General features: G+C 40.7%; 1 long non-coding RNA gene across 1 annotated transcript in view; it reads left to right on the top strand.

Moving 5' to 3' along the window:
* The first annotated feature begins 1,565 nt into the window (after nucleotides 1–1,565).
* LOC134911500 (uncharacterized) overlaps nucleotides 1,566–18,561 on the top strand; it is a 63,086-nt gene continuing 46,090 nt past the window's right edge. The window contains exon 1 of the long non-coding RNA XR_010176623.1: nucleotides 1,566–1,654. This is a non-coding gene — a long non-coding RNA (uncharacterized LOC134911500). The remainder of the gene's footprint in view (nucleotides 1,655–18,561) is intronic.

The following is an 18,561-nucleotide window of genomic DNA, read 5'->3' as shown; positions in this document are numbered from 1 at the left end:
CACTTCTGCAGCTGATTTTACCTACGGGCACGGCATTGTACTTACTTTCATATGCTAATGCGGCAATCATCAGAACTGCCATTTTTCAAACACATCCTGTAACATGGCAGTAAGGAGCTGATTAACCAGTACTTTATTTCTTTCTTATCACTCTCCAAGGCTTATTATATCTGTTCCTCTGTGTCTAAATACTCACTGACAAGTAATGCCTATTATACTTAAGTCTGCTCTCCCACAATATGCAACATATATACAACTACTTGCAATTTCACACATAGTGGGGGTCATTCCGAGTTGTTCGCTCGCTAGCTGCTTTTAGCAGCATTGCACACGCTAAGCCGCCGCCCTCTGGGAGTGTATCTTAGCATAGCAGAATTGCAAATGAAAGATTAGGAGAATTGCGAATAGAAATTTCTTAGCAGTTTGTGAGTAGCTCCAGACTTACTACTACATTGTGATCAGTTCAGTCAGTTTCATTCCTGGTTTAACGTCACAAACACACCCAGCGTTCACCCAGACACTCCCCCGTTTCTTCAGACACTCCCGAATTTTTCCCAGAAACGCCAGCGTTTTTTCGCACACTCCCAGAAAACGGCCAGTTTCCGCCCAGAAACACCCACTTCCTGTCAATCACACTACGATCACAAGAACGATGAAAAAGCTTCGTTATGCCGGGAGTAAAATTCCTAACTTTTGTGTAAAATAACTAAGCGCATGCGTCCTGCAAACCTTGCGCATGCGCAGTAAGCGACTAATCGCAGTGTAGTGAAAATCGACAACGAGCGAACAACTCGGAATGACCCCCAGTGTGTGGTGCATGCTCACATGATGATTTGTGATTCAGAAGCATGTGCAGCCTGCCCAAATTTGGAAGATGTAACCATTTTCACCCCCAAAGCCTCTGATGGTATAACCTCCCCTCCTGAGATAATCTGTAGCTTGTCATAAAAATAGCAAAGGTGAGGAAATAGTTGTCCAGAAAACTAAGTATAAAGTTAAATAGAACTATTGTACATTATAATGATGATAGATGATGCTACTGTTTTAAAGAGGTGCTGACAATTTCCTTTTTGTCAAGGAATATTAATTTAGCAAAAAACATGAACATCTTCTACAGTTTTTAAGCATTTTGTGACTATCCACTCCCCTCCTGGGAATGGCCACTAAAAAACATATTCTCTGCATCAAATTTGTTCTGTTTATTGCTGCAGTAACAATTGTGATACATACGCAGTCTGAGTGAGGTGCATTTGCGGTACTTAACATATCGGTCAACTGCAATGATATCGGCTTAGCATGCAACTGCTTCTGAGTTGTGTGTAGAGCAAATGTGACCAAGTAACTTCACACCTCGGTCAATCCATGTTGAGAGGGGTTTGCCCAAACTGATGTCTAAATTGCAGTGTAAAAATAAAGATACTCAGTATTTGAGGGCTACATGCAATAGCAGTCATTATTTACCTTTAAGGAGAAGCAAAAAAAAGCTTGTTGTGCAACATGGTTAAGTTACTTGCGTCTTTTCCTTATTCCCAATATAGAATCAACCCCAAAATGTGGAGGAGGAGAGTGAGCAGAAGGGGGAGAGCAGAGAGAGAGAGAGAGAGAGAGAGAACACTGATGGGGGAGAAGAGGTTGAGCAGGTTGAGCAAGGGAGGTGAGTAGGACTTCTAGTACAAAAACAAGGAGAAACATGAAGTTCCCATACAGTATACTGAAAATGTGACACTTGTTTATACTATTGTCCAGTGCTATAACCTCATATTAGACTGTATGGCTACCCAAAGTTCTATGGTGCAAGCACTATTTATGGGGATCAGTGATAAGGGCTGTGAATCTGGTTGGGCTCTTGAAGCCCATTGTAGAAATTGCCCCTGGCTATGTAAAAGCCACATGATGAAAATTATCACCAGGCAGTTTCATGAGTTGACAGAGGAGGGTGAGGATTTGGATGGGTGTTGAAGAGCTTACCTGGAGACATTATGTATGCCATGCCATCAGTCATGTGGGAGGCTACAGGTAAAATCAGCAATGCCACGCCAACAAGTGCTTTATCTGACTTGGTCGTACACAGCATGCAGCCAGTAAGATAGACAGTGTTTACAGCTGCAGGGAAGAGAAACTTCCCTCTACTGCTGCTCTCAGATTGACCAGAATATGTTTAAAATACATATTCACTAACTACTAACAAAAATATATAGCAAGAGTCGATCTATTGAATGTGAGCAACAGGTGCAATATTGCATCTACAGTATCTTCTTCCTCATAATGTAGAACAGTTATGCCCTTGTAAAACTGCCTTAAAACATGACACTTGCAAAGGTAAAATCCCCAAACACATGAAACCATAATTAATAATACATAACTTATTTGTTTAAGCCCATAAATTTAAAATTAGTGTGTATTACTGCAGCATTGACATGCCATCACGACTATCCCTTATTTTTGCTTATGAGCTGGTTTCATTTGATTTTTATTCTCACAGAAATGCTCTGTCACATCTACAGAAGGTAAATAACTTGATGGCTTATCATCTTAAAACGGAAGTCCCAACTGGCTGGGGCTCTAACCTGGAGATGCTTAAAATACTTTGTTGCACAAAATGTTCAATAAATAATTTCAGTCAACTTCATTTTTACAATAACATTTCAAAACCTTACATTCAGATCTAAAAGCATCAAGCTGAGTTTTTACAACAGGTATGACTTAGCAGTTATCGAATATTTTGTGATGCTTACATGATTTTGCAATAATTTTGCTTGTCAACAAAATGGATCAAGGTGTTTGATATGATGAATTTGTTCAAATAATGCTTGTAGCAATTTGTCAGAGTACATTTCCTCAGCCAGAATCAAACTGCTGAACTTATTTTACCTTTTAACAAGAACCGGCCACACAGATGGAGGAAAAGTAAAACTTCAAATCAACAGCAGGGAACATTAAACACAATTTTACACTCTGGTTACTGTTGGAAATAGCAGTGATTAGTGGTCACCATCAACAAAGATTGCCTTGCCACCTGAAGTGTTACTGTTTCACACAGAAAAGGAAGGAAAGAAAATCTATACCACCTTCTAGGTAAAATACTGAAACACTTTACACCAGCACCTTGGTATGGGAATTTCTCTGAAAAGTACAGTATACAGTACAGTTAAATGCTTTTGTTTTTACACTTTGACTGTTTCTATATCATTTTTTTCTAACTACCAATCTGAAGGCACAGTTGGAGCTGCCCTCAGGGAAGAGGTAGAGCGGTATTGTTTTTGAAACAAACATTATAATTGTTTTTTATTTTCTAATTACACATGTTGTATTTAGCAATACATTCACAATGTTAGCCACCAGCAGTGGTTTTCATTAGGCTGCAATTAATTAAAATATGTGCTCAGTGAAAAATACAGTTTGTGCAAATATATTTTTCCTAGAAGAAAAAGACAAAATACTCAAAATGGCAACATATTAAAATATATAGATAGATAGATAGATAGGTAGATAGATAGATAGATAGATAGATAGATAGATGCCAGTCTATAGGGGTGATTCAGACCTGATCGCTGCTGTGCGTTTTTGCACAGCGCGAGATCAGGCACTAACTGAACATGCATATGCACCGCAATGCACACGCACGTCGGACCGTAACAAAGGGCATCGCCGGTCATCGACGGGATGGTGCGAAAAATCAGAGAGCCCGGGTTTTCGCAAGGTGATTGACAAGAGGAAGCTGTTTGTGGGTGGTAACTGACCATTTATTGGGAGTGTCCGGAAAAATGCAGGCGTGCCCAAGCGTTTTCAGGGAGGGTGTCTGACATCAGCTCCGGCCCCGATCAGCCTGTTGTGATTGCACTGTAGGAGTAAGTCCTGGGTGCGCAGAGACCGCACACAGTGGATTTAAGCAGCTCAGTGTAGACATAGGATCACACACTTGAATGGCGAATTTACATTCCCCCTGGAGGCGGCAACTATCTGAACGCAGGACAGCAAAATTAGCATCCCAGCAATCAGGTCTGAATCACTCCCTATGTACAAAGAGCAGCAGAAAACAATCAACCAATTGCCTCTCACAGAAGCAGCTGTGCTAACCAATCACATCATGTTCCCTGGAAGATGTGTTTATAATAATAATTGTTATTATTATTTAATTATTAACAGTTTCTTTTATAGTGCAGCAAATTCCGTTGCGCTTTACAACTTGGACACAATGAGTAGACTAAACTGGGTATAAACAAACAATCATAGAGGTAGGAAGGCCCTGCTCGCAAGCTTACAATCTATGGGGAAATAGGCATCGATACAAAAAGGATAGGTGCTATATATTGTATAGTTATCACATCACAGCAGTGATGAACCAGGGTCAGGAGGAAGAAGGAGTGAAGAAAGAAAATATGTGGAGGATATGTGTGGACTGTACTGTGGGGATATAATTGGATAGGAAAGCTATGATGGTAATGTGAGTGGTTCTGGAATTTGATAAGCTTGTCTGACTAGGTGAGTTTTCAGGGAACGCTTGAAGGTTTGAAGACTAGAGGAGAGTCTTAATGTACATGGTAGGGCATTCCACAGAGTGGGTGCAGCTCGAAGAAAGTCCTGTAATCGTGCATGGGAGCAAGTAATGAGTGTGGATGAGATACATAGATCTTGTGAAGAGCGAAGAAGCCGTATTGGAAGATAATTGTGTCAGGCTGGATTATAAAGTGAGTTCATCTTATATATCAGGGTGGCACTGCATACAATAATGTAGTACCCCTTGTGCACATGCGCAGGATGGGGCCTGTGCATTCTCAGTACTGCAAATATTAGAATTGTATGAAAACCATTGAGTTTGCTTATTACTCTGAATCAGGCCCACAGTCATGCCATCTTAAAAAAGCTTATACTGTTTATTTTGTTTGTTCTGCCACTCCAATACCATGGCTGGCTTGTCTCAACATACCCTCCCTCCCTCATCACTGTGGATCACGAGTATAGCATAAATATATATATATATATATATATATATTAGAGATGAGCAGGTTCAGTTCTCCGAGAAGCGAACCCCCCTGGACTCCACGTGGTTTACACGAGTCCGAGGCAGGCTCGGTTGTTCCCGCCTGACTCGGAAAACCCGAACTAGGCAAAACGTCATCATCCCGCTGTCGGATTCTCACGAGATTCGGATTCCATATAAAGAGCCGCGCGTCGCCGCCATTTTCACTTGTGCATTGTAGAGAGAGCAGAGAGGACGTGGCTACGTTCTCTCAGTGGCAAATCTCAATATCAGTGCTTATTACTGCTCAGTAATACAAGTACAGTGTCTTTCTTGTGCTGCATCTTGCTGCTCAGTGTCAGTTCTCAGTAGTATCATCATCAGTGCTCAGTACTTCTTCTCATTGTCTTGTGCTGCATTGTGGTGCTCAGTAATACTACAGTACATTACTAATATACTAGTCCAGTGTCTTGTGCTGCATCTTGCTGCTTAGTGTCAGTTCTCAGTAGTATCATCATCAGTGCTCAGTACCACTGCTCATTGTCTTGAGCTGCATTGTGGTGCTAAGTAATACTACAGTACATTACTAATATACTAGTCCAGTGTCTTGTGCTGCATCTTGCTGCTTAGTAACTAAAACAAAATCACCAAGTAGGCGCACGGTACCAGTGATGTTGATAAAAACACAATTTATTAACATAAAACCAATAACAAACTGATTAAAAGACACAACACTACACAGAGCATATAACTGAGGTATTATACCTTATAGTTCACACATAAAGTGTATAAATAAGTGAAAGGGACACTAATATGCAGGAGAACCCGTCTCTGTAAGATAGGGTTAATCTCTCACATTAATTCCATATCAGACAGTTTAAATGAAAAGGAAGTCCTGTAAACTGATGTAATTAGCGTTTGTGACCATAAAGGTGTCCAGATTTAAATAGTGTTTCCTTGGAGCAAAATAAACCAGCCGATTAATGTTACTCACTGAGACGTAATGATCTCTTGCTGTACGGGATAAATGGTTAAGAAACCGCTTGTTATCACCCTGTGCATGGGTGAGACATCCGTCAGCGGTATATTCAGATGAAAGCCACTTCTTTCTGTGCAGCACCAGTTGCCTGTATTAGATCACCATACAGATCCTCCAGCTTGCTGAGCGACGCCCGGCCGGGCAGGAGGTAACAATGTTCCAAATGCAAGGAGAGTTAGAGTGGAGTGATTGAATCACAGGCTGGATCATTCACCGGTAACTTGTAACAAACGGCTGAAAGTGATGGATGTCGTGCTCCGTGGGACACTTAATGGTCAAGTGTGGCCCTTACTTCTGTACCCTCAACGCGTTTCTCCGCACCTCAGGCGGCTTCTTCAAGAGGCAGAGTGTTCTTCTCTGAGCACAATTGTGGTTGTTTTATACCTTGTCCCATTAAAATCATTAGAAACAGGTGAGTGTGAAGGCTCAACAGGTGCTCTGAATTCAGAGTCTTCATACACAGATAACGTGTCACAGGGTTTTTAATTAGACATTTAATTCAAAAAATATATATTTTAAAATCAATCCTATGGCTAACAGTTTGTCATAAATAAAAACAACATAAATAAAAATATAAATATATTTCTGTTATGCGGATAGAATCATTTTAATCCCATGAGGCTGCAGCTATATTAAAAGATCTTTCAGCAGCTGCAGCATTTATCCATTAATAGTCTCCCACTTATGAGTGGGGAAAAGGAATATACAAGCATATATACACATATGGTAAATTAAGTGCTATATGTTGTTAATAGCATATTATAGTAGACAATACGTTTATTAGGTCTCAATTTTATTATTTATTTATAAATGTTTATACTAAAAAAGCCTATCATAAATCATGTGAAATACCAAGTGTAAAGAAATATCTACACAACACATCTCTTCATATTGCTATCTTTATAAGCTCAAGTCTTAGTATTATAGCATGGGAAAATGTGAATTAAAGACACTTCACACATATAAACATGTAGAAAAAGAAATATATATAATGTTGTTTTTATAGTTTTATAGCTATATAGTTTTATAGTTTTAGAGGATAGTATCTTCATCATATCAACATCTAAGCTATTGTAATTACACCTGTAATCTATTAACTAAAGTAGGACTGGCTGCATGGGTCAGTGGCCAGACTAGCGTGCAGAAAAAATCTGGCGCGTCACTAGCAGTATAGCGGCAGCGCCAGGTCTGCTCGCAGTCATGGTCTCAGACCCCGCAGATCCTCTCCATCAGTATGGTAGATAGCAATAAATGGGTAACCAATATAATAAATACGAACAACAAAAAAATATATATATATAAAAAATAAAAAATAATGGTAAAAAAAAAAAAAAAATTTAATAAAATAATAAGAGAGAAAGGAATATGGACCAATCTTCATGTATGATTCTTTACTTCAACAGAAAAAGATGAAATAAACTGAACCCGCTAAATATAGCTAAATGAATTCAAGATCTATGGTTTCATTCAACCCTTGGGGTTTCAGAGTCTGTAATTTCCAGATCCATGCAGCTTCCTGACGACATAGAGTTCTAAATCTATCTCCACCTCTAGGGGTGATTTTAATCTGTTCAAGGCCAATGAGTTGGAGGCAAGCTGGATTACTGGAATGAATTTCTGCATAGTGACGTGAAACACTATGATTCATATATCCCTTAAGGATATTCCTTCTATGTTCCATAAAGCGCAGCTTCAGTGCCCTAGTGGTTCGCCCTACATAGTGCATCTGACATGAGCAGCGTAACAAATAAACTACAAAATGTGTATTGCAATTTATGAAGGATTGTATCTTAAAATCTGTACTTGATCCAAACGGAGAAATGTGTTTAATTTTATTGACCACATGAGTACATGTGGTACATCTATTATGATTACATCTAAAGAAGCCCACAACTTTTGGGCCCACTAGTGTGAGTTGTTCACTCCTTTCAATATTAACAGAAGATCTCTTAAAGAAACTCGGAGCTAATATGTTCCTAAGATTTTTAGCTTTTTTAAAAATAATCGTAGGGTTTGCAGGGAGAGTTGTATTTAATATTGGATCGGTCAACAATAGTTTGTAATTACGTTTAATAATGCAAGAAATTTTGTTTGCTTTTACATTAAATTTTGATTTGAAAGCCAGATTATAGTGATTAATTTTTTGAGTTTTATTCTCACTATTATCTTTTTTATTATTATTTTTGTTTTTGTTATTATTGTTGCTAATAGATCTAGATTCCTCAGGAGCTGTTTCAATGACTGAAGGAGGATCACATGCTATAGTAATACGTGAACCTTCTTTCTCATTTGGGTTCATATGAGATAATTGTGTATTAGTAGTTTTAAAGATATTTCTCCTATCTAATGTTTGTGAATAGGCTATGGCCTCTTCTAATATATCCTCAGGATAATCACGTTCTCTCAAGGAGGTAATCAAGTTCTCCGCATGCTCAGCAAAGGTACAATCTAATGTACAGTTACGTCTAATCCTGAACAGTTGACTTTTAGGTACGTTGTTAAGCCAACCTTTCTTATGGTTGCTCGTATACGGAATATAGCTACAGATGTCAACCGATTTTTTATAGGATGATACTATGAGTTTCTCCTCTACCGCCTCCACTGTTACGTCCAAAAAATTGATTCGTGAGGAGTGATGTGTACAAGTGAATGACAAACCATATTCATTAGTGTTTAAAAAATCAACAAAATTCATAACTGTGTTATCATCACCTTTCCAAATAAAAAACAGGTCGTCGATATAGCGACAATAAAGGACCAGGTTCGCAGAGTATGGGCCCTCCCAGATCAGAGCCTGTTCGAGGTCACCCATGTAGATGTTAGCGAAACTCGGTGCGAACCTGGTCCCCATCGCTGTACCGAGGACCTGTAGATAGTGACAGTGATCAAATAAAAAGTGATTGTGTGTCAAAATAAAATAAATAGCCGAAGTGATAAAGTTGTGCTTCATCTCTGAGTCCATTCCAGATTTCCTAAGGGCCCTATCAACGGCTTGTACACCTTTATCATGTGGGATATTGGTGTACAATGCTTTTACATCACAGGTAATCAATTTATAATCATGGGCCCATTTATGCCCTTCTACCCGTTTGATAAATTCCGTCGTATCACGAATATGGGACCTCAGAGATGTCGCGCAAGGTTGTAAAAAGTGATCAACATAGTGGGATAAATTAGACGTAAGGCCTCCTATCCCTGAAATTATAGGGCGCCCCGGGGGTTCGTGAAGTGTCTTGTGAATTTTAGGGAGGTGATAATAAATAGGGACGATAGGGTGGAGGGGGTAGAGGAAATTGAACTCCTCCTGAGCAATCACACCTTCACTTTTGGCAGTTTCTAATAGAGTTTTTAATTCCAGCTGATATTTAGGGGAGGGGTCATGAGCCAACACTTTATAGAATGTTATATCAAGTGGTTGGCGCTTTGCTTCTTTTATGTAATCACAAGTATCTTGAATCACCAACCCCCCCCCCCTTATCAGCAGGTTTAATTGTAATGGTCGTATCAGAGGCCAGCTGTTTGAGGGTCTTCCTTTCTTCACTGGTAAGGTTGTATAAACAAGAGGGTATTTTGCTGTCACATAATACCCGAAAATCATGTAAGGATTTATTATAGAATGTTTCAATAGCACTAGTCTTATGTTGAAGCGGATAAAATTGAGATTTGTTTTTAAATAGTGATTGAGGAGTATCATTGACATTAAACGTGAGGATCTCTGATGTTAATTGGGATTCACTCACTGCACTCTCTATGAGTAACTCATTTAGTATGTTAAGACCTGATTGATCATCTCTATCTAGAATAACCTGTGTTTCAACTCCAGAATTCTTTTTGGTACAAGCAAAAAATCTCTCTCTACATAGACTCCTAACATACCTATTGAGTTCAATAAAAAGTTCAAAAAAATTGGGCTTTGAGGTAGGAGCAAAATTCATTCCTTTAGCTAATATCTTAATCTCTGACTGATTTAGGGGTTTGGAAGAGAGGTTAAAAACTGCATCAGCACCTAGTGGAACCTCTGGTTCTTTCTTCCTCCTCCTCTGTCCCCCTCGTCTTCCTCTTCTTGTTCTCTTGCCCTTTTTGGAGTCCCTGACAGGGGTTCGTAACGGTTGTGATGTTGAAAGTGAGACAGGGGGACATGGTTCCCCGATCTCTGAGTTGGATCTAAAAAAGGCTCCTGATGGGATTTACGCTCGTAATTAGATTTAGTATAATAATTAGGGTATCTTTTCTCCCATTTGGTATGGCGGACTTCCCTCCACCCATGTGATGATGAGGGATATATACGTGGTTTTCTCATCTGATTTCTACCACGGTCAGAATACCGTTCAGTAGACCTAGGTGAATTATATTCATCCCTACCCGTGTCTATACTTCGGACATTAGTTTGAGATTTCCCCTGTTTGGGTTTTAAGGGAGTATAGGATTCATCACGTCTTTTTTTGGAAAAACTTCTCACACAATCTGATTGATAATCCAATAAATCTCTTGTAAATTTCTTTTCCTTTCTCTCAATAATCTCTCGTTCATATTCTTCTATCCTCCTATTAACTATTCCTTCTCTCTCTTCATAATAAGGCTCTTCCTTATATTTTCCTAGTTGTTCTTGTAAAATCTTAATTTCTTTTTCAATTTCAATAAGCTTAGATTCTCTATAATCAATCAATAATTGCATTAGTGCCATGGAACATTTATCTAAAACATTTTCCCACTGTGTTCTAAGTTCTGGATTATCCTGAAATGAGAGGCTCTTAAAGATCCGCAGACCACGAGGAATTTTATTGTTTTCAATATATTTAGTAAGGGAAGTCTTATCCCACCAATGTCTGCATTCTGCTTTTAATAGTTCCTCGAGTCTGCTGGAATCCTGAAAAAACCCATCATAAACAGAATCATCTCTTTTCCTAGTAACATTCTCCAGCGTGTATTTCTTTAGTATTTCATGTCTACGATGTATTCTATCCGCATAACAACCAACATTCATATTTGAAACACACCACTGTACTGCTGCCCAAACCTATGGCAATTGAAAAAGCAAACAGAAAAAAGGTTTTTAGGCGCTGAACAGGGTCGTGCAAATATAGCACTGGTAATGGCAGCCACTTGGTAAGGAGGTAGCCGGCCTCCTGAAAGTGAAACAACTAAAACAAAATCACCAAGTAGGCGCACGGTACCAGTGATGTTGATAAAAACACAATTTATTAACATAAAACCAATAACAAACTGATTAAAAGACACAACACTACACAGAGCATATAACTGAGGTATTATACCTTATAGTTCACACATAAAGTGTATAAATAAGTGAAAGGGACACTAATATGCAGGAGAACCCGTCTCTGTAAGATAGGGTTAATCTCTCACATTAATTCCATATCAGACAGTTTAAATGAAAAGGAAGTCCTGTAAACTGATGTAATTAGCGTTTGTGACCATAAAGGTGTCCAGATTTAAATAGTGTTTCCTTGGAGCAAAATAAACCAGCCGATTAATGTTACTCACTGAGACGTAATGATCTCTTGCTGTACGGGATAAATGGTTAAGAAACCGCTTGTTATCACCCTGTGCATGGGTGAGACATCCGTCAGCGGTATATTCAGATGAAAGCCACTTCTTTCTGTGCAGCACCAGTTGCCTGTATTAGATCACCATACAGATCCTCCAGCTTGCTGAGCGACGCCCGGCCGGGCAGGAGGTAACAATGTTCCAAATGCAAGGAGAGTTAGAGTGGAGTGATTGAATCACAGGCTGGATCATTCACCGGTAACTTGTAACAAACGGCTGAAAGTGATGGATGTCGTGCTCCGTGGGACACTTAATGGTCAAGTGTGGCCCTTACTTCTGTACCCTCAACGCGTTTCTCCGCACCTCAGGCGGCTTCTTCAAGAGGCAGAGTGTTCTTCTCTGAGCACAATTGTGGTTGTTTTATACCTTGTCCCATTAAAATCATTAGAAACAGGTGAGTGTGAAGGCTCAACAGGTGCTCTGAATTCAGAGTCTTCATACACAGATAACGTGTCACAGGGTTTTTAATTAGACATTTAATTCAAAAAATATATATTTTAAAATCAATCCTATGGCTAACAGTTTGTCATAAATAAAAACAACATAAATAAAAATATAAATATATTTCTGTTATGCGGATAGAATCATTTTAATCCCATGAGGCTGCAGCTATATTAAAAGATCTTTCAGCAGCTGCAGCATTTATCCATTAATAGTCTCCCACTTATGAGTGGGGAAAAGGAATATACAAGCATATATACACATATGGTAAATTAAGTGCTATATGTTGTTAATAGCATATTATAGTAGACAATACGTTTATTAGGTCTCAATTTTATTATTTATTTATAAATGTTTATACTAAAAAAGCCTATCATAAATCATGTGAAATACCAAGTGTAAAGAAATATCTACACAACACATCTCTTCATATTGCTATCTTTATAAGCTCAAGTCTTAGTATTATAGCATGGGAAAATGTGAATTAAAGACACTTCACACATATAAACATGTAGAAAAAGAAATATATATAATGTTGTTTTTATAGTTTTATAGCTATATAGTTTTATAGTTTTAGAGGATAGTATCTTCATCATATCAACATCTAAGCTATTGTAATTACACCTGTAATCTATTAACTAAAGTAGGACTGGCTGCATGGGTCAGTGGCCAGACTAGCGTGCAGAAAAAATCTGGCGCGTCACTAGCAGTATAGCGGCAGCGCCAGGTCTGCTCGCAGTCATGGTCTCAGACCCCGCAGATCCTCTCCATCAGTATGGTAGATAGCAATAAATGGGTAACCAATATAATAAATACGAACAACAAAAAAATATATATATATAAAATAAAAAATAATGGTAAAAAAAAAAAAAAAATTTAATAAAATAATAAGAGAGAAAGGAATATGGACCAATCTTCATGTATGATTCTTTACTTCAACAGAAAAAGATGAAATAAACTGAATCTTGCTGCTTAGTGTCAGTTCTAAGTAGTATCATCATCAGTGCTCAGTACCACTGCTCATTGGGGGTGATTCCGAGTTGTTTGCTCGCTAGCTGCTTTTAGCAGCATTGCACACGCTAAGCCGCCGCCCTCTGGGAGTGTATCTAAGCTTAGCAGAATTGCGAATGAAAAATTAGCAGAATTGCGCATAGAAAATGCAGTTTCTGAGTAGCTCGAGATTTACTCACAAATAGCAATCAGTTCAGTCAGTTTCGTTCCTGGTTTGACGTCACACACACGCCCAGCGTTCGGCCAGCCACTCGCCCGTTTCTCCAGACACTCCCGCGTTTTTACCTGGCACGCCAGCATTTTTTCGCACACTCCCAGAAAACGGCCAGTTTCCGCCCAGAAACACCCACTTCCTGTCAATCACACTACGATCACATCAACGATGAAATATCTTCATTCGGCCATGAGTAAATCTTCTAAGTTTTGTGTTAAAATACTAACCGCATGCGCACTGCGAACCATGCGCATGCGCATTTTTGCCTTAATCGCTCCGTTGCGAAAATCGGCAACGAGCGAACAACTCGGAATGACCCCCATTGTCTTGTGCTGCATTGTGGTGCTCGGTAATACTACAGTACATTACTAATATACTAGTCCAGTGTCTTGTGCTGCATCTTGCTGCTCAGTGTCAGTTCTCTGTAGTATCATCATCAGTGCTCAGTACCACTGCTCATTGTCTTGTGCTGCATTGTGGTGCTCGGTAATACTACAGTACATTACTAATATACTAGTCCAGTGTCTTGTGCTGCATCTTGCTGCTGTAGGGTGCTGTGGTAGTGTGCTGTCAATGTGCATAGGTCATCATCATTCCAGTCACAGTGGTATCTGGTATCTATCTAGTGGTATCTAATTCCAGACATTACCGCCATCTAATTCCAGATATATTACTGGCATATAATTCCACACGTTAATAAATGGAGAACAAAAATGTGGTTGGTAAAATAGGGAAAGATCAAGATATACTTCCACCTTGTGCTGAAGCTGCTGCCACTAGTCATGGCAGAGACGATGAAATGCCATCAACGTCATCTGCCAACGCCAATTCCCAATGTCATAGTACAGAGTATGTAAAATCCAAAAAGCAAAAGTTCAGTAAAATGACCCAAAAATCTAAATTAAAATCCTGTGAGGAGAAGCGTAGACTTGGCAATATTGCCATTTACAACACAGAGCGGCAAGGAACGGCTAAGGCCCTCTCCTATGTTCCTCATGACTAGTGGTTCAGCTTCACATGACGATGGAAGCACTCATCCTCCTGCTAGAAAAATTAAAAGAGTTAAGCTGGCAAAAGCACAGCAATGAACTGTGCGTTCTTCTAAATCACAAATCCCCAAGGAGTGTCCAATTGTGTCGGTTGAGATGCCTGACCTTCCCAACACTTTGTACACCCCCTGCAAGTGCTGGAAGGAGCACCTACAGTCCAGTTCCTGATATTCAAATTGAAGATGTCCCTGTTGAAGTACACCAAGATGAGGATATGGGTGTTGCTGGCGCTGAGGAGGAAATTGACAAGGAGTATTCTGATGGTGAGGTGGTTTGTTTAAGTCAGGCACCCGGGGAGACACCTGTTGTCCGTGGGATAAATAAGGCCATTGACATGCCTGGTCAAAATACAAAAAAAATCACTTCTTCGTTGTGGAATTATTTAAACAGAAATGAGGACAACAGGTGTCAAGCCGTGTTTTGCCTTTGTCAAGCTGTAATAAGTAGGGGTAAGGACGTTAACCACCTAGGAACATCTTCCCTTATACGTCACCTGGAGTGCATTCATCAGAAGTCATTGACAAGTTCAAAAACTTTGGGTGACAGCGGAAGCAGTCCACTGACAACTAAATCCCTTCTTCCTCTTGTACCCAAGCTCCTGCAAACCACACCACCAACTCCCTCAATGTCAATTTCCTCCTTAGACAGGAACGCCAATAGTCCTGCAGGCCATGTCACTGGCAAGTCTGATGGGTCCTCTCCTAACTGGGATTCCTCCGATGGATCCTTGAGTGGAACGCCTACTGCTGCTGTTGCTGCTGGCACTGCTGTTGTTGCTGCTGGGAGTCTATCGTCATCCCAGAGGGGAAGTCGGATGACCACTTGTACTACTTCCAGTAAGCAATTGACTGTCCAACAGTTCTTTGCGAGGAAGAAGAAATATCACAGCAGTCATCCTGTTGCAAAGCAGATAACTCAGGCCTTGACAACTATGTTGGTGTTAGACGTGCATCCGGTATCCACCGTTAGTTTACAGGGACTTAGAGAATTGCTTGTGGTAGTGTGACCCCTGTACCAAATCCCATTTAGGTTCCACTTCTCTAGGCAGGCGATACCGAAAATGTACACAGACGTCAGAAAAAGTGTCCTCAGTGTCCTAAAAAATGCAGTTGTACCCACTGTCCACTTAGCCACGGACAAGTGGAGTAGGGCAGACTAAGGACTATATGACTGTGACAGCCCACTGGGTAGATGTATTTCCTCCCACAGCAACAACAGCGGCTCCACCAGTAGCAGCATCTTGCAAATGCCAACTCGTTTCTAGGCAGGCTACGCTTTGTATCACTGCTTTCCATAAGAGGCACACAGCTGACAACCTCTTACGGAAACTGAGGAACATCATCACAGATTGGCTTACCCCAATTGGATACTCCTGGAGATTTGTGATATCGGACAACGCCACCAATATTGTGCGTGCATTACATGTGGGCAAATTCCAGCACGTCCCATGTTTTGCACATACATTGAATTTGGTGGTGCATAATTTTCTGAAAAACGACAGGGGCATGCAAGAGATGCTGTCGGTGGCCAGAAAAATTGCGGGCCACTTTCGGCCTTCAGCCACCGCGTGCCGAAGACTGGAGCGCCAGCAAACACTCCTTAAACATGCCCTGCCATCAGCTGAAGCAAGAGGTGGGAACGAGGTGGAATTCAACCCTCTATATGCTTCAGAGGATGGAGGAGCAGCAAAAGGCCATTCAAGCCTATACATCTGCCTACGATATGGGCAAAGGAGGGGGAATGCATCTGATTCAAGTGCAGTGGAGAATGATTTCCATGTTGTGCAAGGTTCTCCAACCCTTTGAACTTGCCACATGTGAAGTCAGTTCAGACACTGCCAGCCTAAGTCAGGTCATTCCCCTCATCAGGCTTTTGCAGAAGCAGCTGGAGAGATTGAAGGAGGAGCTAAAACAGAGCGATTCCGCTAGGCATGTAGGACTTGTGGATGGAGCCCTTCATTCGCTTAACCAGGATTCATGGGTGGTCAATCTGTTGAAATCAGAGCACTACATTTTGGCCACCGTGCTCGATCCTAGGTTTAAAGCCTACGTTGTATCTCTCTTTCCGGCAGACACAAATCTGCAGATGTTCAAAGACCTGCTGGTGAGACAATTGTCAAGTTAAGCGGTACATGACCCGCCAACAGCTCCTCCTTCATTTTCTACCGCCACTGGAGCTGCCAGGAAAAGGATAACATTTCCAAAACCACCCACTGGCGGTGATGCAGGGCAGTCAGGAACAAGTGCTGACATCTGGTCCGGACTTAAAGGACCTGCCAACGATTACTGACATGTCGTCTACTGTCACTGCATATGATTCTCTCACCATTAAAAGAATGGTGGAGGATTATATGAGTGACAGCATCCAAGTAGGCATGTCAGACAGTCCGTACGTATACTGGCAGGAAAAAGAGGCAATTTGGAGGCCCTTGCACAAACTGGATTTATTTTACCTAAGTTGCCCCCCCTCCAGTGTGTAATCCGAAAGAGTGTTTAGTTCAGCCGGTCACTTGTCAGCGATCGGCGTAGGAGGTTACTTCCAGAAAATGTGGAGAAGATGATGTTCATCAAAATGAATTATAATAAATTCCTCCGTGGAGACATTTACCAGCAATTGCCTCCAGAAAGTACACAGGGACCTGTGATGGTAGATTCCAGTGGGGACAAATTAATACTCTTTGAGGAGGAGGATGTACACCGTGAAAGGGGTGAGGAATCGAGGGATGAGAATGAGGTGGACATCTTGCCTCTGTAGAGCCAGTTTGTGCAAGGAGAGATTGATTGCTTCTTTTTTGGTGGGGGCCCAAACCAACCAGTCATTTCAGCCACAGTCGTGTGGCTGACCCTGTCACTGAAATGATTGGTTTGTTAAAGTGTACATGTCCTGTTTATACAACATAAGGGTGGGTTGGAGGGCCCAAGGTCAATACCATCTTGCACCTCTTTTTTATTTATCTTTGCATCATGTGCTGTTTGGGGACTATTTTTTTAAGTGCCATCCTGTCTGACACTGCAGAGCCACTCCTAGATAGGTCAGGTGTTTGTGCCGCCCACTTGAGTCATGGTGATTCAGCTCCATACATATGCACACAGCATAAACTCCAAAGGACACTTAAAAAGAGATAGGAAATAGTGCAATACCGTCTGTGTATGGGTAAAAGGTATTTAATAAAAAAACACTCACAAACACAGATAGGATAACAGCATAAAACAGAAATTTTGGCATGGACATCAGGAAGGAGGAAAATCAGCCGCCAGCAGCATGGAATATAATCACCACAAGTCCCGGTTTACTCAAGGTGTCCCCACGCTGTTAGTTCCGTTCTCCAGTTCTCCAATCAGTCCAGCACACACAGTCCCCAGCATTCAGTCTATGGGAACTTTTCCCCTTGTGGGATTCCCTATTGTGTAAGCATTTGCTTTGAGTCTCTAGAAGTGGCGCCAGCTTGCCTCACGTTTTTTTCTTGGTGTATATTCTTAAGTGAAACCACGGTGAAGGTTTCTTGTGGGACGAGGGGCTGAAACTTGTTATAAGCGCAAGAAAGGTCTTTTTTCTCTTTGTAGCCCACTTGAGTCGCTTAGTTTAGTCATCCAGCGACCTCGGTGCAAATTTTAGGACTAAAAATAATATTGTGAGGTGTGAGGTGTTCAGAATAGACTGGAAATGAGTGGAAATTATGGTTATTGAGGTTAATAATACTATAGGATCAAAATTACCCCCAAGTTATATGATTTAAGCTGTTTTTGAGGGTTTTAAAAAAAAAAAACACCCAAATCCAAAATGCATCCGAATTCACCAAAAATCCAAAAGGGTGGTTATGCCAAAATGCGCCCGAATCCAAAACACGACCGCGGAACCGAATCCAAAAACAAAACACAAAACACGAAAAATGCCCGCTGCACATCTTTAATATATATATATATATACTGTATATGGGATGTTGTTATGTGACCGGCGGTTGGGAGCCCGCTGGTCACTATACCGATGCAGGGATATCAACTGACTGCCAGCCCAACAGTCGGCTATTCCCAATCATGGGTGTCCAAGACACCCATAGAGTGGGAATAGAACCTGTGGCAACCGCAGCAAACCACTAAGCTCACTGCATGGTGAGCGCAGTGAGCCCACAAGGGGCTTTGTTGCATTCGCCCCCTATGGAAATCTGGATCTCGGTCACCCGAACCCAAATATATATATATATATATGAGTGCATATATGAGTGAAAATATTTCTGCAGTGAAGATTTTAACTGCAACCTTTGAAGTAGCAGTAACTCTGTTGG

Source organism: Pseudophryne corroboree, chromosome 4 (assembly GCF_028390025.1).
Source record: "Pseudophryne corroboree isolate aPseCor3 chromosome 4, aPseCor3.hap2, whole genome shotgun sequence".
NCBI classification, from domain to species: Eukaryota; Metazoa; Chordata; class Amphibia; order Anura; family Myobatrachidae; genus Pseudophryne; species Pseudophryne corroboree.
Note: the sequence above shows the minus strand (reverse complement) of the source record. Positions and strands in the feature narration are given on the sequence as shown.